Raw genomic sequence first — 23,623 nt, 5'->3', positions numbered from 1 at the left:
AGAATTACAACACCATTATCAGTGAGATGAATCGTGTATATCATAGCATCTCCATGGTAGTATCGCCTTTTTATATGTATGTAATTGAGGCAGTGACTTTTGGAGCCGAGACGTTCTATATATATATCAAAAACTTTTGATAATAAATGATGTTTGGCAAAAGATTCCAAATTGTTTTCGTGGTTATGAATATTGGGTAATAAAATTATCAGAGTGAATCTTGTTTTGAATATTTATTTGTTTAAGAAATAAATCTCAAAAACTAAATAGTCATACATCTGATCATAAATCTGATAACAAAGTTAAGTTGACAAAAATATTGTTCTATCAAAACCATGAGGCGTGCGGCCCGTGATAGGTAGCCGGATCCTTTTACCGATGATGATGAAGAGTTAGATCTCTGGACGTTCGTAAAGCCCTGCACTGATCCCAACCTGGTCCCTTCAAGGGTGAAGGGGAGCAGTTAGGAGAAGTAGTGGAAAAATGGATCGAGATAATGGAAGAGTATTTTGATGTAACCAGTTAGAACGAGAAGAGCAAGATCGCTCTCGCTAGATTGAAAATTGTGGAAACGGCCAGGTTCACATGGAGGAACCATTGCAAGATAAATTGTCTCGACCGAAATACTTAGACCTGGTCAGATCTTAAAGCTTACCTCAGGAAGAGGTTCGGTCCTCCGGGCTTCCTGGAAACCAAAATGCATGAGTTATTGGAACTGAAGCAGGATAGGCGGACGATTGAAGAATACCATTAGGCATTTGCCCTTCTCCTCAAATATTCTCCACTTTTGGATGATGAAGAGCAACTGATGGCCAAATTCATTCGAGGGATGAACGCGCCATTGGACACTTTAGTGAAAAATGCCAAACCAGTCTCAATGGTAGAGGGTGTCAGAATGGCAAAGGACTTTTCCAAAGCATTTGTTGTTAAGGTCCCGTTGAAGCCTGCACCCTCAAACTTTAAAAGGTTCCAAACCTTGGGAAGTGCTTCAAACTTTCCACCCCCAAAGAGGCAGTAAGGCCCTTCCTTCAGAACACTTTCTCAGCTTTCAAGGATTCAGAGGGATGAGCTTCGAAGTGACGACAGGTGTTTTGGGTGTCAAGTTTTCGATCACCAGCTTAAAGACTGCCCGACTCCTACCATGTCAAGAGGACAGGGAAGTCAAGGACCCAGAGTCCAAAGACCAGCCCCTTTGTATCAGTCAACCATCTTGCCAAAATCAGGGCATCCCAAGAGGACTCCAGCTCAACCATCTGTCTCTGTTCAGAGTAATCTTAGAACTCCCTCCCAGAACTGGGGTAACCAAAGAGAAAGAGTTCCACCCCAATCTGCAGCAGCCAGAGCAGTTACGATAGCAGAAGTAGCGGAAGAGGAAAGAGGTCGACTTATGCTACAATTGAAAACCAAGGGCCAAATTGTCAATTCTCTGTCATTCATGTTCTAGCTGAGTATAAGGGTAAGTCATTTAAGCTTTTGATTAAGTCAAGCAGTACTCATTCATATATTTCCCCAGGATAAGCCAGTCTTAGAACAGAAATCAGGGAAACCTATGCAAGTTGAATTGGCCACCAGTGGGAAGATTCTTTTCACTCACCAACCATGAGACAAATCATATTCAATTTAATCTAAATGGGAATGTAGCTGACTGCCAATTCAAAGTCTTACATTTGGGAGTTTTTGATGGAATCCTTGGAATGGATTGGCTCCGCAAAAATCAAGCTAACATTCATTGTTGTGAGGTGAAAAAAATAAAAAAGACCATGCCTCTATAGCCCTTCACCTCCCAAACTTTGATAATACGAACACGAATGGGGGCACCACCAGCCACCGGCTGGAACACTTTTCACAGTTCACCACCCACCAGAAAGACAGCCAAAACAGGGGCACCAATGAGTAAACACCCAACAACACTTACAGTTCCACCGTGTGCATGACGAGGTAATCGAAGGCTAGCACAAAGTGCACTGTGAGAGTGTAAACCGTGGACTACACCACCAAACATGTCAAACACGCCTTCTCCTGCAAATCAACACACATAGGATACCAACACACAACCATAGCTAGATACATCACCAGTATCTTTCATCTTTGATTCCCAATCAACACTTCATACAGCTTCTTCCGACACAGAAGCTTCACTCACACAACCTTCTCACATACACGATCCTCACATCAACACAAGGAGTATACTCACAAAGCTGTCCCCATTAATCTTGGCTAATCCTCTCACCTTTCCTCAAAAACACATCCCTTTGCCCTCAAGCTGTCCTAAGACACCAACCGTAATCAGCAAAGCACCCCACACATGAACTCTCTCTCCAAACTCTCCTCTTTGTAGCCTTTCACTGAGAACTGGCCGCAACCACCCTGTACATCTACTTATCGCTAGCCACACCTAAGACGACTACTTTCCACCTGACTTCAGCATCCAGCCAGCGCTTCTACAGCCGGCGCCTTGTTGCGCTACTAGCTTCAAGCTTCCTTCTTGCGTTTGTGGCTACGCCAACCACACCTACTCCCAGCGACGTTCTCTCTCTACGTCGCCACACACTCTCCACGTCGCTAGCCACTACCGGCTACTCCCTGTGCAATACCTTCCATCATCCACTTCAAGCTTGTGCCAGCCTTTTCTCTGCTCTTGTGGCTACCACGGCACTCTCTGGTCTTCGCCCTGCATCCACAGCTCCCTCAACTCGTCAGCCCACGCTAAATTGCCACCAGCCACCAACACACATGCTGTCGCCAACCGTCTGTTTCCGCAGCGGTTGCGCCTAGCCACACTCAAACAAAGGCCACCTTCAGAGCGCTGTGCTCCAGGCTATCTCCCACAAGGCAGCAACCACCTCACCTTGTCTACTCTCTGCAGAATCACCAGAGAGCCACCTCTCTTCTACAAGGCGGCAACTTTTTCACCCAACCCCGACTCACGGCTTCGCCAACCTTCTAGCATCTCCCTCATTGTGCTGGCGAATGCATTGGCTGTAGCACAAGCCTCCACGTGGTCCCTTTAAGCTGGCCACATTGATATTATTATTATTTTTTATTTTCTTTAAAGCCTCATGGATGGCCACCATTACTCCTCTATCCCCTAGCTTTCAGCATTATTCATCAGCTACATCTCAACTTACCAAACACATCAATTCCCCATGCTCTGCTGATCATTATCACATGCATGCTAAAATGGAGCGCCATCTCTGCATCCAGAATCAGCCCATATTGACCAACCATCATCACATTCGGGGTTCCTGTAACACTTTCACGTGAAGGCATCACCAAGAGCTCGTAAAAAAAACATAAAACCACCCACTCTGTACATTTTCCAGGGCATTCAGTGCAAAGTTTATGCGCACACCATGCATCCCATATGTACACAGACTCAAAACACTTCTCAGATTTTTTCCTGACAACTGTCACAATGGAACCATTTCCTTCCGTGACCTTCACGAGGAACAAAGTTCAAGGAATTGGAATCTTTGGATCCCCAGATCTGTAATTAGTAAAAGCTTCTAGGTTACTGAAAGGACTTAGAAAGAAGCAGCTCATTTAGGTTGTCAAAATGAATCCGGTAGACATAAAGTTAAAGGATAAAGAACCAGAATGGTTAAGTGAGCGTGATGATTTATTCCCAGTAGAGCTAACTAAGATGCCTCCGATTGAGGAAGTAGACCATGAGATAGAATTGACCCTCAAGGCTCAACCAGTAGCCCAGTGCACATACAAAATGCAAGTCCCTGAAGCCATTGAACTCAAGGAATAGCTTAAGCACTTGTTAGAACAATGTTTCACCTTGGGGAGCGCCAGTTCTCTTTCATAAAAAGAAGTATGGAACGTTAAGACTCTGTGTGGATTATAGAGGTCTCAATCACCTGACAGTTAAGAATAAGTATCCTATCCCCAGAATTGATAAGCTTTTGGATAGGTCAAATGGAGCCCAGATCTTCACAAAGATCTCAAATCAGGGTATTACTAGATCAGGATTAATGATCAAGATATCCCGAAGAAATCCATCAATACTCGCTATGGGCACTATGAATTTATTGTCATGCTGTTTGGATTGACAAATGCCCCAGCTACATTCAATCGCCTAATGCAGGGCATTCTTAGAGAATACTTGGATGATTTTGTTCTTGTTTTCTTTGATGATATTTTGATTTACTCAAAGAATGCAATTGACCACCATGAAGCTCAAAGAATGCAATTGACCACCATGAAGCTCACGTCCGTAAAGTTCTTGAGATTCTAAGGAAGCACCAACTCTTTGCAAAAAAGAGCAAATGCACTTTCTCTGTTGACCATGTTGAATACTTGGGCTTTCTGGTATCCAAAGACGGAATTTCTCCAGATTCCACAAAAGTCTAAGCAGTCATAGATTAGCCTGAACCAAAGACAGTGAAAGAAGTCAGGGGATTCTTGGGATTAACTGGTTGGTATAGAACTTTTATACCTAAGTATACTCTCATAGCTTCCCCCCTAACTAATCTTCTCAAGAAGAATACCCCATTTCAATGGTCTATCAAGTATCAGAGCGCTTTTGATAAGCTGAAGGCCGCCTTGGTAAAACCAATCCCATTCTAAAGTTGTCAAATTTCTCTCTACCCTTTAAGGTAGTAACTCATGCCAGTGGTTTTGCCCTGGGAGGTGCGCTCATGCAGGAAGGTCATGCAGTGGCCTATGAATCCTGAAAACTTAGAACGCATGAGAGAAATTATGCTATCGACAACCTCAAGCTATTTTCAATGTTCTAGCCTTGAAGTTGTGGAGACATTACCTACTGGGTCAAAGATCACTTTGATGACAGATCATCAGAGCTTTAAGTGGATCTTTACTCATCAGAAGGATCTCAACATGCGCCAAAGAAGGTGGATGCAGACCCTGTAGGAATTTGATTTTAAAATCAAGTACCGCCCAGGCAAAGAAAATGTGGTAGTAGATGCCCTCAGCAAAAAAGCCTCCTTGCTTGCAATCACAGTGGTGTCAAATCCATTGATTAATGAAGCAAGAGAGAAGATCATGCAGGATAGATTCTTTGGCCCTATTGCTACCCTACTTATGGAGGAAAGCAAAACTCCTCAGGAGTTGAACCGAGTTCAAGGGTACAGCCTGGATGAAGGAATTATGTATTATAATAGCAGACTATGCATTCCCAATGATAAGGGAACTAAGGGATAAATTCTGAATGAAGCCCATGATAGCCTTATAGCAGGACATCTAGGTTTCATCAAGACCTACATGTCTGTAAAGAAAAGCTTCTTTTGGCCTCGACTAAAAAAGGATGTACTTAATCATGTACATCAATGCCTGATATGTCAAAAAGTCAAAGCCGAGAGAGTAAAAATGCCTAGGAAGTTACATCCATTAGACATCCCCCAGATGAAGTGGGAATGTATCAGTATGGATTTTATTACTAGACTACCTTCAGTGCAATCAGGTTACAAGTCCATTTTTGTGGTAGTTGACAGACTAACCAAAGTTGCCCATCTGATTCTAGTAAAAGAAGAAACCTACACTATAGTGGATGTGGCTAGATTGTTCCTCAAGGAAATCTTCAAATTGCATGGCCTATCCCCAGGAGAATAGTAAGTGATCGAGATCCCAAATTCACGTTAAGATTCTGGACTGCATTCTTCGAATCAGTAGGAACTTTCTTGGATCTCAGCATAGCCTACCACTCGGAGACTAATGGTCAAACAGAAAGGGTGAACCAAGTAATCGAAGATATACTTCGGCCATGCTGTGGTGGCAGGGAACCCAAGAAGTGGCTAAACTCTCTACACCTAGTCCAATTTGCCGACAATGCTTCTTATTACGGAAGTATCCGGGTGAGCCCTTTCAAAGCTCTGTATGGACAAGACTGCCTAACACCATTAACTTGGTTCGACCCATTGATTAGGGTTGAGATGTCCAGAGAGATGCTTGACATCATGGAGCAACAGATGCAGTCAATCCGCAAGGATATAAAAGCTACCCAGGATAGACAGAAGTAGTATGCAGATAAGAAGAGGCCATGCAAAAAATTCAATGAAGCAGATATGGTCTTCATTCGAGTACGCCCCAAAAGAAGTTCTCTATCTCTTGGGAAGTACAAGAAGTTATCCGGGCCATATCTGATTACAAAGAAAGTAGGTGACTTAGCATATGAACTTCTTCTGCCTGCTCATCTCAAAGTACATAATGTATTTCATGTCAGCCTACTTAAGAAGTATGTACCGAGCCCGAATCATGTGCTCAATGAGATGAACTCTTAACTTCTTCAACCCAAGGGTAGATGGAACTCCAACCTAAAGAAATCCTTGATTTTGGAGAGAAGGTTCTCAGGAACAGAATTATGAGCGATTATTAGTCAAATGGAAGTTCTATCCTTTTGAAGATGCCACCTGGGAGAAAGAAGCCGAACTGATGCGAGATTACCCCTAGTTTTGTGAGATGAGGACATCTCACGTTTTTCAAGTGGGAGAGGATGTAAGATTTCTCCCTAGCCCCTCAAGATGTCCAATTTCTTCCCTTGTAATCAATCCCCTTTTCAGATAAATAAAAGATCTTGTTTCTACCTGTTTTGGTCTAGAGAGAGAAAATATTCTAGAGAGAGATAATTCAGTTTTGAGATCTTTAGAATGAAAAATATCCCTTCTTATTAAAATAAAATTTTCCAAAACAGAAGTTTGAAAAGAAATTCCTAAGATGCTTTAGAAATAAATTATAATGTACACAAAAGACCGGAGCCTAAGGGCCCTTGTTTTCAGAAAATTTTGGATTAAGGTCCAAACTAAGGTTTGACAGGCCAATGAGATTAATCCAAATGTAGGGAGGAGATAAATTGAAGAATAAAAGAAAACCCCCCCAAAAATGAGTAAATGCTCACATAAGATGAAGAGTGGACTAAGGACCAAAGAAAAGAATTAAAAAATTGAATTTTGACACCTCAGTGTGGGGATCTCCCCTCATGAAGTAGGCACCTTTTTCTCATCATTACCCCCAATTTTTAATCAATAAAATGAGATATTTTCATCTCTTCTCTCTTTTGTTTCAAATCTAGATCCCAAAAGTAAGCTGAAGTGACCCAAAAATGGTCAAAAATTGACCAAACTGATCTGGAAAATTCTAGAATCGATTTGCTTGGTTAGAGGCTCACTTTTTCCTATAAATAAAAGCCTCTCCCTTTTGTAAAAGCTTAATGGTGTTTATGCACTTGTACTCTACTCCTGTTTTGAGCCATCTACATTGAATTTTTTAATAATTCAATTGTTTTTGGCCTAATCCTCTCCAAAGTGAATTGGTGGCCACTATTGCTTCAAACAAGAGTAGAACCCTCAAGCCAAAGTGAATTGGTGGCCACTATTGCTTCAAACAAGAGTAGAACCCTCAAGCCAAAGGAGAATCTCTATGTAAGCTAATTTTCTTACTTTGTTTACGCATTTTAATGAAAAATCTATGGTTTGCTTGATTTTTATGTTTTTCAAATGATTGAATTAAATTCAAATGCTATGCCTTTGATGAAAAGGCCACCCCCTTCTCTTCTTTACATTCCAATCTTTCTTAATCCGAGAAAGATTAACTCAGTGATTAATTAAACTCTTCTTATTGTTTACTCTCTTGAATTTAGAAAATTGTCTAGATTAGAGTTCTATAATTCTAAATTGGGTTAATTAAGTTAAGTGAAGAAAGATAAAAATGAGAAACGGTCAGCCATACAAAGGAGGTTATGGCAAAATTTTCCAGAATTCTGTGAAAAAGAAAGTTTGTTTTTATGTTATTCCAAAAGAGTAATTTTTACCATTTTCGCATCTAAAAGAAATATTCTAATTACTCCATGTATATATTGACCTATGAATATGCATGGATATCACTGATATTAATTATTAAATTTGATTTCTATGCATAGAAAGATGCATAAAGGATTTTTTTAATTATAAAAGTGTTATTCTTATTAAATTTGATTTCTATGCATAGAAAGATGCATAAAGGAAATTGTTTTATTACAAAAGTGTTATTCTTATTAAAATTGATTTTTATGCATAGAAAGATGCATAAAGGAATTTTTTTAATTACAAAAGTGTTATTCTTATTAAAATTGATTTTTATGCATAGAAAGATGCATAAAGGAATTTTTTTATTACAAAAGTGTTATTCTTATTAAATTTGATTTTTATGCATAGAAAGATGCATAAAGGAATTTTTTATTAGAAAAGTGTTATTCTTATAAAAAAAATTTATGCATAAAGAAATTCTTTTTATGTTAAAAGTGTTATTCCTATTAAATTTGATTTTATGCATAAATCGATACATAAAAAGATTTTTTTATATTAAAGTGTTATTCCCATTGAAGTTGATTTTTATGCATAAATAGATGCATAAAGAATTTTGATATCCAAATTAGAATTCTCTTAAATTTTATGTTTAAATTCTATGAGTATTTGATAAATGAATAATTAAATACTCTAACAGAGAAATTTATATCGTTTTATATTCACACGAATTGTTTAAAAAAAATCAAGAAATCTATCGAGATCAAAATATTTAGATAAATGATTAATTTCTTCCTCATTGGAATTCATAAAACTAATGTAGAAATCAATTAAGTGAATATTCAAAGAAAGAAATTCAGTAAAACAGTAACTCAATTATCAAACCTTTTTGAGAAAGATAGTTAAGGAAAAACCTTATTGGACTCGAACCTTGAATCAGACTATGACCAAGACCAAACTCTTTCGTCAATTTCGAGGAAAGATGTGACCAGTTTAGGAAAATACACTCAAAACTCCTGCCAAATTTGAAACTAAGTTTGAGACCCTTTGAATTGATCTGTGGATCAAGGTTATAGAATTCGAGGAATTCTGGTATGAAATTTAGAATTTCGATCAAGAAGTTTTGAGGATATTGATTCAAGAAATACTCCTTGTATTCAAAAGAAAATAAAACTAATAAACTTGCATAGAAACCCTATTTTCTTAAAGGACTGCCTTACGCCAGAATGCTGGAGGGAGCATTTGGTATATGTTTTTCTAAGGGAAGTTCTGTTGCAACAATAGGTGACGGGGAGTGTTCAAAGGACGGCTCACGTGCCAAAGCTTGCCCAGGTCTTTGACCAGCCTCTTCGGTGTATGGTTGAAAAATGGTGCGCTTCCAGTACGATGGGAGAGGGCTGACGAAGCGGTCCCTGAGTAAAGTGCCCGAACACCTAAGAAGGATCCTGGAGGGTTCTGACCAGGAGATGCACGGGCTCGCGGTGCCTATGACACCCATGCGTATGTCGCAGTGCCTATGACACCCATGCATATGTCATGGAAGATATGTATGATGGAGAACATGATTATTGTAATTTGTTACTAGATCTCGTTGCTGACCAGTTGGTCTTAACGGAGAGTCTAGAGTGATACTAATTTTTGAGAAACAAGGGACTGGATGGAATTTTCGAGTTATGGCATCTGTAACCAATAATTGTTTGTCAATGGATTATTGGCTATGCCTTTTTTCGGTTAGGAAAAAATCGTTGATTTTCTCAAATGATTAGATCAACGGCTGTGCTTGATTTCGGTTAGGAAAAAAGCGTTGATTTCTTCAAATTAAGTCAGTGATAGTTTTCCTTCTATCTAGTTTAATTAAGTGAAGGATAGTTTAGTATCTTGACCCCGTTAGAAAATTTGTTAAGAAAATCGAAAAGGTGGAATCGTCCTCGTCTTTCGGGCAAGGGAAATTTTCTTTGTTTCGGTTTCGAAATGACCACCAGATTAGTCTCATGTCCGAACATTCGAGGAAACCCTGCCCCGTGCAAGAGGAAGCTACTTCTGTTGCTGCTAGCAACCGGGAATCCGGTGTGCAGAGGGGGTAGAGGGGTCTCACAGCTGGTATCAGAGCGCTATTGTAAACTTACGAAACAACAGCAAAAATGGCCTAAAATTTTAAAGTAAATCTGGGAAATAATGTTTTCACTTGTTAAGATTATGTTTGAAATGAACTTCATAAATTGAACTTGATTTTTAGATGGATACCCCAAATCTGTCTAGCATTCCTGGACTAAGCTCGGTCGCGTCACTTTGAGGATCTATACTTTCCTGATCCAATAGAGCGACGTCAGCATATGTGGTTCTCTGGAGGGCGAAGTATTCGCGTCAATACCAATCAACGACAGAGACTCGGAGAGAATATCTCGCTAACCATGATCTTGATAAGACTCAGACAGAATATCTCGCTTTGGATCCCGAGATCTGTAATTAGTAAAAGCTTCTAGGTTACTGAAAGGACTTAAAAAGAAGCAGCTCATTTATGTTGTCAAAATGAATCTAGTAGATTTAAAGTTAAAGGATAAAGAACCAAAATGGTTAAGTGAGCATGATGATTTATTCCCAGCAGAGCTAACTGAGATGCCTCCGATTCACGAAGTAGACCATGAGATAGAATTGACCCTCGCAGCCAGTAGCCCAGCGCACATACAAAATGCAAGTCCCTGAAGCCATTGAACTCAAGGAATAGCTTAAGCACTTGTTAGAACAAGGGTTTGTAAGACCCAGTGTTTCACCTTGGGGAGCGTCAGTTCTCTTTCATAAAAAGAAGTATGGAACGTTAAGACTCTGTGTGGATTATAGAGGTCTCAATCACCTGGCAGTTAAGAATAAGTATCCTATCCCTAGAATTGATGAGATTTTGGATAGGTTAAATGGAGCCCAGATCTTCACAAAGATAGATCTCAAATCAGGGTATTACCAGATCAGGATTAATGATCAAGATATCCCGAAGAAATCCATCAATACTCGCTATGGGCACTATGAATTTACTGTCATGCCGTTTGGATTGACAAATGCCCCAGCTACATTCAATCGCCTAATGCAGGGCATTCTCAAAGAATACTTAGATGATTTTGTTCTTGTTTTCTTTGATGATATTTTGATTTACTCAAAGAATGCAATTGACCATGAAGCTCACGTCCGTAAAGTTCTTGAGATTCTAAGGAAGCACCAACTCTTTGCAAAAAAGAGCAAATGCACTTTCTCTGTTGACCATGTTGAATACTTGAGCTTTCTGGTATCCAAAGACGGAATTTCTCCAGATTCCACAAAAGTCTAAGCAGTCATAGATTGGCCTGAACCAAAGACAGCTAAGTATACTCTCATAGCTTCCCCCCTGACTAATCTTCTCAAGAAGAATACCCCGTTTCAATGGTCTGCTAGGTATCAGAGCACTTTTGATAAGCTGAAGGCCGCCTTGGTAAAACCAATCCCGTTCTGAAGTTGCCAAATTTCTCTCTACCCTTTGAGGTAGTAGCTGATGCCAGTGGTTTTGCCCTGGGAGGTGCGCTCATGCAGTGGCCTATGAATCCCGAAAACTCAGAACGCATGAGAGAAATTATGCTGTCGATAACCTCGAGCTACTTTCAGTATTCTAGCCTTGAAGTTGTATAGACATTACCTCTACTGGGTCAAAGATCACTTTGATGACAGATCATCAGAGCTTAAATTGCATCTTTACTCAGAAGGATCTCAACATGTGCCAAAGAAGGTGGATGCAGACCCTGTAGGAATTTGATTTTGAAATCAAGTACCACCCAGGCAAAGAAAATGTGGTAGTAGATGCCCTCAACAGAAAAGCCTCCTTGCTTGCAATCACAGTGGTGTCAAATCCATTGATTAATGAAGCAAAAGAGAAGATCATGCAGAATAGATTCTTTGGCCCTATTGCTACCCTACTTATGCAGGAAAGAAAAACTCCTCAGGAGTTGAACCAAGTTCAAGGGTACAGCCTGGATGAAGGAATTATGTATTATAATAGCAAGCTATGCATTCCCAATGATGAGGGAACTAAGGGATAAATTCTGAATGAAGCCCATGATAGCCTTATATAGCAGGACATCTAGGTTTCATCAAGACCTACATGTCTGTAAAAGAAAAGCTTCTTTTGGCCTCGACTAAAAAAGGATGTACTTAATCATGTACATCAATGCTTGATATGTCAAAAAGTCAAAGCCGAGAGAGTAAAAATGCTTGGGAAGTTACATCTATTAGACATCCCCCATATGAAGTGGGAATGTATCAGTATGGATTTTATTACTGGACTACCTTCAGTGCAATCAGGTTACAAGTCCATTTTCGTGGTAGTTGACAGACTAACCAAAGTTGTCCATCTGATTCTAGTAAAAGAAACCTACACTGTAGTGGATGTGGCCAGATTGTTCCTCAAGGAAATCTTCAAATTGCATGGCCTACCCCCAGGAGAATAGTAAGTGATCGAGATCCCAAATTCACATCAAGATTCTGGACTACATTCTTTGAAGCATCAGGAACTTTCTTGGATCTCAGCACAACCTACCACTCCGAGACTAATGGTAAAACAGAAAGGGTGAACTAAGTAATCGAAGATATACTTCGATCATGCTGTGGTGGCAGGGAACCCAAGAAGTGGCTAAGCTATCTGCACCTAGTCCAATTCGCCTACAATGCTTCTTATTACGGAAGTATCGAGGTGAGCCCTTTCAAAGCTCTGTATGGACAAGAGTGCCTAACACCATTAAGTTGGTCCGACCCATTGATTAGGGTTGAGATGTCCAGACAGATGCTTGACGTCATGGAGCAACAGATGCAATCAATCCGCAAGGATATAAAAGCTGCCCAGGATAGACAGAAGCAGTATGCAAATAAGAAGAGGTTAGGCAAAAAATTCAAAGAAGCAGATATGGTCTTCATTCGAGTACGCCCCAAAAGAAGTTCTCTATCTCTTGGGAAGTACAAGAAGTTATCCCCTAGATACTGTGGGCCATATCTGATTTCAAAGAAAGTAGGTGACTTAGCATATGAACTTCTTCTGCCTGCTCATCTCAAAGTACATAATGTAGTTCATGTCAGCCTACTTAAGAAGTATGTACCGAGCCCGAATCATGTGCTTAATGAGATAAACTCTTAACTTCTTCAACCCAAGGGTAGATGGAACTCCAACCTAAAGAAATCCTTGATTTTGGAGAGAAGGTTCTCAGGAACAGAATTATGAGAGAATTATTAGTCAAATGGAAGTTCTATCCTTTTGAAGATGTCACCCGGGAGAAAGAAGCCGAACTAATGCGAGATTACCCCCAGTTTTGTGAGATGAGGACATCTCACGTTTTTCAAGTGGGAGAGGATGTAAGATTTCTCCCTAGCCCCTCAAGATGTCCAGTTTCTTCCCCTGTAATCAATCCCCTTTTCAGAATAATAAAAGATCTTGTTTCTACCTGTTTTGGCCTAGAGAGAGAAAATATTCTAGAGAGAGGTAATTCAATTTTTAGATATCTTTGGAATGAAAAATATCCCTTCTTATTAAAATAAATTCCCCCGAAACAGAAGTTTAAAAAGAAATTCCTAAGGTGCATTAGAAATAAATTATAATGTGCACAAAAGACCTTAGCCTAAGGCCTCTTGTTTTCAGAAAATTTTGGATTAAGGTCCAAACAAAGGTTTGACAGGCCAATGAGATTAATCCAAATGTAGGGAGGAGATAAATTGAAGAATAAAAGAAAACCCCCCCAAAAATGAATAAATGCTCACATAAGATGAAGAGTGGACTAAGGACCAAAGAAAAGAATTAAAAGCTGAATTTTGACACCTCAGTGTGGGGATCTCCCCTCATGAAGTAGGCACCTTTTTCTCATCATTACTCCTAATTTTTAATCAATAAAATGAGATATTTTCATCTCTTCTCTCTCCTGTTTCAAATCAAGCCGAAGTGACCCAAAAATGGTCAAAAATTGACCAAACTGATCTGGAAAATTCTAGAATCAATGTGCTTGGTTAGAGGCTCACTTTTTCCTATAAATAGAAGCCTTCCTCTTTTTTAAAAGCTTAATGGTGTTTATGCACTATTACTCTACTCCTGTTTTGAGCCATCTACATTGAATTTTTTAATAATTCAATTGTTTTTGGCCTAATCCTCTCCAAAGTGAATTGGTTGGCCACTATTGCTTCAAACAAGAGTAGAACCCTCAAGCCAAAGGAGAAACTCCATGTAAGCTAATTTTCTTACTTTGTTTACGCATTTTAATGATGAAAAATCTATGGTTTTGTTAATTTTTATGTTTTTCAAATGATTGAATTAAATTCAAATGCTATGCCTTTGATGAAAAGGCCACCCCCTTCTCTTCTTTACATTCCAACCTTTCTTAATCCTAGAAAGATTAACTAAGTGATTAATTAAACTCTTCTTATTGTTTACTCTCTTGAATTTAGAAAATTGTCTAGATTAGAGTTCTATAATTCTAAATTAGGTTAATTAAGTTAAGTGAAGAAAGATAAAAATGAGAAATGGTTAGCCATACAAAGGAGGTTATGGCAAAATTTTCCAGAATTCTGTGAGAAAGAAAGTTTGTTTTTATGTTATTTCAAAAGAGTAATTTTCACCATTTTTGCATCTAAAAGAAATATTATAATTACTCTATGTATATATTCACCTATGAATATGCATGGATATCACTGATATTAATTATTAAATTTGATTTCTATGCATAGAAAGATGCATAAAGGATTTTTTTAATTATAAAAGTGTTATTCTTAATAAATTTGATTTCTATGCATAGAAAGATGCATAAAGGAAACTGTTTTATTACAAAAGTGTTATTCTTATTAAAATTGATTTTTATGCATAGAAAGATGCATAAAGAAAATTTTTAATTACAAAAGAGTTATTCTTATTAAAATTGATTTTTATGCATAGAAAGATGCATAAAGGAATTTTTTTATTATAAAAGCATTGTTCTTATAAAAATTTATTTTTATGCATAAATAGATGCATAAAGAAATTCTTTTTATGTTAAAAGTGTTTTTCCTATTAAATTTGATTTTATGCATAAATAGATACAAAAAAAGATTTTTTTAAATATTAAAGTGTTATTCCCATTGAAGTTGATTTTTATTCATAAATAGATGCATAAAGGATTTTTTTATCAAAATTAGAATTCTCTTAAATTCTATGTTTAAATTCTATGAGTATTTGATAAATGAATAATTAACTACTCTAAGAGAAATTTTTATCGTTTTATATTCACACGGATTGTAAAATTTTTTTTTTAGAAAATCTATCGAGATCGAAATATTCAGATAAATGATTAAGTTATTCCTCATTGGAATTCGTAACTAATGTAGAAATCAATTAAGTGAATATTCAAAGAAATAAATTCAGTAAAACATTCATTGAATTATCAAACCTTTTCGAGAAAGATAGTTAAGGAAAAACCTTATCCGACTCGAACCTTGAATCAGACAATGACCAAGACCAAACTCTTTCGTCAATTTCGAGGAAAGAAGGTGTGACCAGTTTAGAAAAATACACTCAAAACTCCTGCCAAATTTGAAACTAAGTTTGAGACCCTTCGAATTGATCTATGGATTAAGGTTATAAAATTCGAGGAATTCTGGTATGAAATTCAGAATTTCGATCAAGAAGTTTTGAGGATACTGATTCAAGAAATACTCCTTGTATTCAAAAGAAAATCAAACTAATAAACTTGCATAGAAACCCTATTTTCTTAAAGGACCGCCTTACGCCAGAATGCTAAAGGGAGCATTTGGTATATGTTTTTCTAAGGGAAGTTCTGTTGCAATAGCTGACGGGGAGTGTTCAAAGGATGGCTCACGTGCCAAAGCCTTGACCAGCCTCAATGTATGGTTGAAAAATGGTGCGCTTTCGGTACGATGGGCGAGGGCTAACGAAGCAGTCCCTGAGTAAAGTGGCCGAACACCTAAGAAGGATCCTGGAGGGTTCTGACCAAGAGATGCACTGGCTCACGGTGCCTATGACACCCATGCGTATGTCGTGGAAGATATGTATGATGGAGAACATGATTACTAGATCTTGTTGCTGACCAGTTGGTCTAAACGGAGAGTCCAGAGTGATACTAATTTTTGAGAAACAAGGGACTAGATGAAATTTTTGAGTTATGACATCTATAACCAATAATTGTTTGTCAATGGATTATTTTATAAGTTATTGTTTTAAAGAGGAGTCTGTGTGTGTGTCTGTATTCAAAAGCAAAAGTTAAGAAAGGCATTCAATTATGGGTGGGTGAGTAATTGTCTGGTTCTACCGATTCCAATGGTTTAACCCATGGGCCAGATGGGGTAGGCTGGAATCAGTAGAGTTTTAATAGTTAAATTGAAATAATAGGAATATGCTTAGAATTCGAGTAGTTAAATAAAAACCTGAAGAATTTCTCAAATGAGTAGATCAATGGCTGTGCCTGATCTCGGTTAGGAAAAAATCGTTGATGTTCTCAAATGATTAGAGAGATCAACGGCTATGCCAGATTACAGTTTGGAAAAAAGCGTTGATTTCTTCAAATTAAGTCAGTGATAGTTTTCCTTCTATCTGGTTTAATCAGGTGAAGGATAGTTTAGTATCTTGACCCCATTAGAAAATTCGTTAAGAAAATCAAAAAGGTGGGATCGTCCCCGTTTTTCGGGCAAGGGAAATTTTCCCGGTTTCGGTTTCAGAATGACCACCAGATTAGTCTCATGTTCGGACATTCGAGGGCGAGGCCCCGAGTGGGAAACCCTGCCCCGTGCAAGAGGAAGCTACTTCCGTTGTTGCTACAGCCGGGAATCCGATGCACGGAGGGGGTAGAGGGGTCTCATAGCTTGTATCAGAGCGCTGTTGTAAACTTACGAAACAACAGCAAAAATGGTCTAAAATTTTAAAGTAAATCTGGGAAATAATGTTTTCACTTGTTAAGATTATGTTTGAAATGAACTTCATAAATTTAACTTGATTTTTAGATGGATACCCCAAATCTGTCTAGCATTCCTGGACTCTCCCAGAGTCAAGATATGATCGCCTTTGTCTTCGAAAATCTCATCAACTCCGCTACAACCCAAGAAAGCAGAGTGAGACTCGGTCGTCACTTTGAGGATCTATACTTTCCTGATCCAGTAGAGCGACATCAGCATATGTGGTTCTCTTGAGGGCGAAGTATTCGCATCAATACCAATCAACGACAGAGACTCAGACATAATATTTTGCTAACCATGATCTTTATAAGGCTAAGAGTTGTTCATTATGTACAACTCTATAATCACTCACCCCAGAATTTTAGAATTTCTTGGTGTATTTTTAGACTTCTTAGCTGCTTTATTTCTAGGAGAAGAACTACAGCACCATTATCAGTGAGATGAATTGTGTATATCATAGCATGTCCACAACCTCGAGCTACTTTCAGTAGTCTATGCCTTGAAGTTGCGGAGACATTACCTACTGGGTCAAAGATCACTTTGATGACAGATCATCAGAGCTTAAAGTGGATCTTTACTTAGATCTCAACATGTGCCAAAGAAGGTGGATGCAGACCCTATAGGAATTTCGTTTTCAAATCAAGTACCGCCCAGGCAAAGAAAATGTGGTAGTAGATGCCCTCAGCATAAAAGCCTCCTTGCTTGCAATCACAGTGGTGTCAAATCCATTGATTAATGAAGCAAGAGAGAAGATCATGCAGGATAGATTCTTTGTCCTCCCTATTGCTACCCTACTTATGCAGGAAAGCAAAACTCCTCAGGAGTTGAACCGAGTTCAAGGGTACAGCCTGGATGAAGGAAAGCAAAACTCCTCAGGAGTTGAACCGAGTTCAAGGGTACAGCCTGGATGAAGGAATTATGTATTATAATAGCGGACATCTACATTTCATCAAGACCTACATGTCTGTAAAGAAAAGAAAAGCTTCTTTTAGCCTCAACTAAAAAAGGATGTACTTAATCATGTACATCAATGCCTGATACGTCAAAAAGTCAAAGCCGAGAGAGTAAAAATGCCTAGGAAGTTACATCCATTAGACATCCCCCAGATAAAGTGGGAATGTATCAGTATGGATTTATTACTGGACTACCTTCAGCGCAATCAGGTTACAACTCCATTTTTGTGTTAGTTGACAGACTAACCAAAGTTGCCCATCTGATTCTAGTAAAAGAAACCTACACTGTAGTGGATGTGGCCAGATTGTTCCTCAAGGAAATCTTCAAATTGCATGGCCTATCCCCAGGAGAATAGTAAGTGATCAAGATCCCTAATTCACATCAAGATTCTGGACTGTATTCTTTGAAGCAGTAGAAACTTTCTTAGATCTCAGCACAACCTACCACTCAGAGATTGATGGTCAAACAGAAAGGGTGAACCAAGTAATCGAAGATATACTTCGGTTGTGTTGTGGCAGGGAACCCAAGAAGTGGCTAAGCTATCTACACCTAGTCCAATTCGCCTACAATGCTTCTTATTACGGAAGTATCGGGGTGAGCCCTTTCAAAGCTCTGTATGGACAAGACTGCCTAACACCATTAACCTGGTCTGACCCATTGATTAGGGTTGAGATGTCCAGACAGATGCTTGATGTCATGGAGCAGCAGATGCAGTCAATCCACAAGGATATAAAAGCTAAAGCTGCCCAGGATAGACAGAAGCAGTATGTAGATAAGAACAGGTCAGGCAAAAAATTCAAAGAAGCAGATGTGGTCTTCATTCGAGTACGCCCCAAAAGAAGTTCTCTATCTCTTGGGAAGTACAAGAAGTTATCCCCTAGATACTGTGGGCCATATCTCAGGATAGACAGAAGCAGTATGCAGATAAGAACAGGTCAGGCAAAAAATTCAAAGAAGCAGATGTGGTCTTCATTCGAGTACGCCCCAAAAGAAGTTCTCTATCTCTTGGGAAGTACAAGAAGTTATCCCCTAGATACTGTGGGCCATATCTCATTACAAAGAAAGTAGGTGACTTAGCATATGAACTTCTTCTGCCTCCTCATCTCAAAGTACATAATGTATTTCATGTCAGCCTACTTAAGAAGTATGTATCGAGCCCGAATCATGTGCGGAATGAGATGAACTCTTAACTTCTTCAACCCAAGGGTAGATGGAACTCCAACCTAAAGAAATCCTTGATTTTCGAGAGAAGGTTCTCAGGAACAGAATTCTGAGAGAATTATTAGTCAAATGAAAGTTCTATCCTTTTTAAGATGCCACCTGGGAGAAAGAAGCCAAACTAATGCAAGATTACTCCCAGTTTTGATGTTTTTTAAGTGGGAGAGGATGTAAGATTTCTCCCTATCCCCTCAAGATGTCCAGTTTCTTCCCTTGTAATCAATCCCCTTTTCAGAATAATAAAACATCTTGTTTCTACCTATTTTGGCCTAGAGAGAGAAAATGTTCTAAAGAGAGGTAATTCAGTTTTTAGATATCTTTGGAATGAAAAATATCCCTTCTTATTAAAATAAACTCCCCCGAAACAGAAGTTTAAAAAGAAATTCCTAAGGTGCATTAGAAATAAATTATAATGTGCAGAAAAGACCTTAGCCTAAGGCCCCCTGTTTTCAGAAAATTTTGGATTAAGGTCCAAAGAAAGGTTTGATAGGCCAATGAGATTAATCCAAATGTAGGGAGGAGATAAATTGAAGAATAAAAGAAAACCCCCCCAAAAATGAGTAAATGCTCACATAAGATGAAGAGTGAACTAAGGACCAAAGAAAAGAATTAAAAACTTAAATTTTGACACCTCAGTGTGGGGATCTCCCCTCATGAAGTAGGCACCTTTTTCTCATCATTACTCTCAATTTTTAATCAATAAAATGAGATATTTTCCTCATTACTCCTAATTTTTAATCAATAAAATGAGATATTTTCATCTCTTCTCTCTCCTGTTTCAAATCTAGATGCAAAAAGTAATCTAGATCCAAAAAGTAAGCTAAAGTGACCCAAAAATGGTCAAAAATTGACCAAACTGATCTGGAAAATTCTAGAATCAATTTGCTTGGTTAGAGGCTATCTTTTTCCTATAAATAGAAGCCTTCCCCTTTTTTAAAAGCTTAATGGTGTTTATGCACTATTACTCTACTCCTGTTTTGAGCCATCTACATTGAATTTTTTAATAATTCAATTGTTTTTTGCCTAATCCTCTCCAAAGTGAATTGGTTGGCCACTATTGCTTCAAACAAGAGTAGAACTCTCAAGCCAAAGGAGAAGCTCCATGTAAGCTAATTTTCTTACTTTGTTTACGCATTTTAATGATGAAAAATCTATGGTTTTCTTAATTTTTATGTTTTTCAAATGATTGAATTAAATTCAAATGCTATGCCTTTGATGAAAAGGTCACCCCCTTCTCTTCTTTACATTCCAACCTTTCTTAATTCTAGAAAGATTAACTAAGTGATTAATTAAACTCTTCTTATTGTTTACTCTCTTGAATTTAGAAAATTGTGTAGATTAGAGTTCTATAATTCTAAATTGGGTTACTTAAGTTAAGTGAAGAAAGATAAAAATGAGAAATGGTCATCCATACAAAGGAGGTTATGGCAAAATTTTCCAGAATTCTGTGAAAAAGAAAGTTTGTTTTTATGTTATTCCAAAAGAGTAATTTTCACCATTTTTGCATCTAAAACAAATATTCTAATTACTCCATGTATATATTCACCTATGAATATGCATGGATATTAATTATTAAATTTGATTTCTATGCATAGAAAGATGCATAAATAATTTTTTTAATTATAAAAGTGTTATTCTTATTAAATTTGATTTCTATGCATAGAAAGATGCATAAAAGAAATTGTTTTATTACAAAAGTGTTATTCTTATTAAAATTGATTTTTATGCATAGAAAGATGCATAAATGAATTTTTTTAATTACAAAAGTGTTATTCTTATTAAAATTGATTTTTATGCATAGAAAGATGCATAAAGAAAATTTTTTTATTACAAAAGTGTTATTCTTATTAAATTTGATTTTTATGCATCGAAAGATGCATAAAGGAATTTTTTTATTATAAAAGCGTTATTTTTATAAAAAAAATTATGCATAAATAGATGCATAAAGAAATTCTTTTTATGTTAAAAGTGTTATTCCTATTAAATTTGATTGTATGCATAAATAGATACATAAAAGGTTTTTTTTATATTAAAGTGTTATTCCCATTGAAGTTGATTTTTATGCATAAATAGATGCATAAAGAATTTTTATATCAAAATTAGAACTCTCTTAAATTCTATCTTTAAATTCTATGAGTATTTGAGAAATGAATAATTAAATACTCTAAGAGAGAAATTTCTATCGTTTTATATTCACACGGATTGTTAAAAAAAAATCAAAAAATCTATTGAGATCTAAATATTCAGATAAATAATTAAATTATTCCTCATTGGAATTCGTAACTAATGTAGAAATCAGTTAAGTGAATATTCAAAGAAAGAAATTCAGTAAAACAATAGCTGAATTATCAAACCTTTTCGAGAAAGATAGTTTAGGAAAAACCTTATCCGACTCGAACCTTGAATCACACTATGACCAAGACCAAGACAAAACTCTTTCGTCAATTTTGAGGAAAGAAGGTGTGACCAGTTTAGAAAAATACACTCAAAACTCTTGCCAAATTTGAAACTAAGTTTGAGACCCTTCGAATTAATATGTGGATCAAGGTTATAGAATTCGAGGAATTCTCGTATGAAATTCAGAATTTCGATCAAGAAGTTTTGAGGATACTGATTCAAGAAATACTCCTTGTAAGAAAATCAAACTAATAACTTGCATAGAAACCCTATTTTCTTAAAGGACTGCCTTACGCCAGAATGCTGGTGGAGGGAGCATTTGGTATATGTTTTTCTAAGGGAAGTTCTGTTGCAACAGCTGACGAGGAGTGTTCAAAGGACAGCTCACGTGGCAAAGCCTGCCCAGGTCTTGACCAGCCTCGGTGTATGGCTGAAAAATGGTGCGCTTCCGATACCATGGGCGAGGGCTGACGAAGCGGTTCCTGAGTAAAGTGCCCGAACACCTAAGAAGGATCCTGGGAGGGTTTTGACCAGGAGATGCACGGGCTCACGGTGCCTATGACACCCATGCATATGTTGTGGAAGATATGTATGATGGAGAACATGATTATTGTAATCTGTTACTAGATCTCGTTATACTGACCAGTTGGTCTCAACGGAGAGTCCAGAGTGATACTAATTTTTGAGAAACAAGGGACTAGATGGAATTTTTGAGTTATGACATCTGTAACCAATAATTGTTTGTCAATGGATTATTTTATAAGTTATTATTTTAAAGAGGAGTGTGTGTGTATCTGTATTCGAAAGCAAAAGTTAAGAAAGGCATTCAATTATGGGTGGGTGAGTAATTGTTAGGTTCTACCAATTCCAGTGGTTGGGTGGTGGCTAACGCATGGGTCTCGGATGGGGTTAGGCTGGAATATCTCGATTGAGATATCTATGCCACTCGGATCCGCATCAGGGCCACACTGTATCCCCCTAGGCATATTTGACTAGCCCATCTCCACCCTCCACGTATCTCAAACAAGATATAAAAATCAAATCTCGACTATTCATTGTTCGAGGTAAAGGGATATAATCTCCACCGTCCATGTATCTTGAACGAGATATTGAGATCAAATCTCCACCGTCCAAATAGCTTGATCGAGAAACAGAGATACAATCTCCATCGTCCAAATATCTCGTTCGAGATACGTAGATGCAATCTCCACCGTCCAAATATCTCGTTCGAGTTACAGAGACGCAATCTCCACCATCCATTTAGGCACGTTGGAAGATGCGATCTCAGCCGTTTAAATATCTCGATCGAGGTATATAATGAATCTCGACCGTTGACATACCTTGGTCGTGGTAATGACTTAGAATCAAAGCCGTCCATGTACCTCGAACGAGATACTAATATCAAATCTCAGCCGTCGATCCTCACCAACCCTAAAATTAAGTGTGTATCTTGGCCGTATGTTTCACTAACCCTAAAATCCAGAGCGTACATCTTGCAAACCCTAAATTGCATGATGCTACCAAACCTCGATCGAGGTTATAAAATCAAAAAACTTTTTTTTTGCCTCATTGTCAGAAGTTGTTTTCACTCTCCTTGCTCTCTTGATTTGGATTAGCATTAGTGGGCCCATTAGCATTGTTTTATAGCTTCATTAGTGCTACTTAGCACTAAGCATTAGACCCTTCACATTGGACCCTTCACATTGGACCTTTGTGTTAGGCTTAGGTTTTAGCATGGAGTCACACGAGGAACCTGGGCCGCTCGTCTATTGTGGACCTCATCGCGGAGATAGACCGCAAGTTAGCGGCTATCCGTAGGAGTGCTAGAGACACACCGTCTACATTACATATCGTGGCAGACTTGGAGGCGATGCTTTCGTCCCTTCGTAGCCTTCACGATATTGTTTATGTAGATGAGTGGATAGCCCACCATCGCACTACTCCTGTGTCACATGGCCTGACATATCGTTAGGTTTGTGATCTTGGTCCGATTAGGGATGGAGCCTACTTAGATCTTTTCCTCGATAGTCGTGGGATGAGGCCTGGGGCGGGCAAGCCCCTTACTATTTCACGGTGTTTGCATCCTCGTATGGCAGCACATATCTATAGTCGATATGTTGCCGCATATGGGAGGATGCCGAACAACCGCCAGATTCCCATACACGTCGCAAAGCAATTATATGCGGAGTTTGTCTTAGGGGAGGAGGTGGATTACACTAGCCATCGGCCGGGTGGTGGTGTTGGCCGAGGCCGTCTCCAGGACCACGGTAGGCAACCTCCACCAGCCCTTCATGTAGCTCCTACAGATCCTTCATTTGTGCCTATGTCGACAGTAGAGGCTCTTGGAACCAAGGTTGGCATCGAGGTACAAAGTACCA

This window comes from Cibotium barometz, chromosome 28 (genome assembly GCF_041138505.1).
Source record: "Cibotium barometz isolate CiBa-2024 chromosome 28, ASM4113850v1, whole genome shotgun sequence".
In the NCBI taxonomy this organism is placed as follows: domain Eukaryota; kingdom Viridiplantae; phylum Streptophyta; class Polypodiopsida; order Cyatheales; family Cibotiaceae; genus Cibotium; species Cibotium barometz.
Note: the sequence above shows the minus strand (reverse complement) of the source record.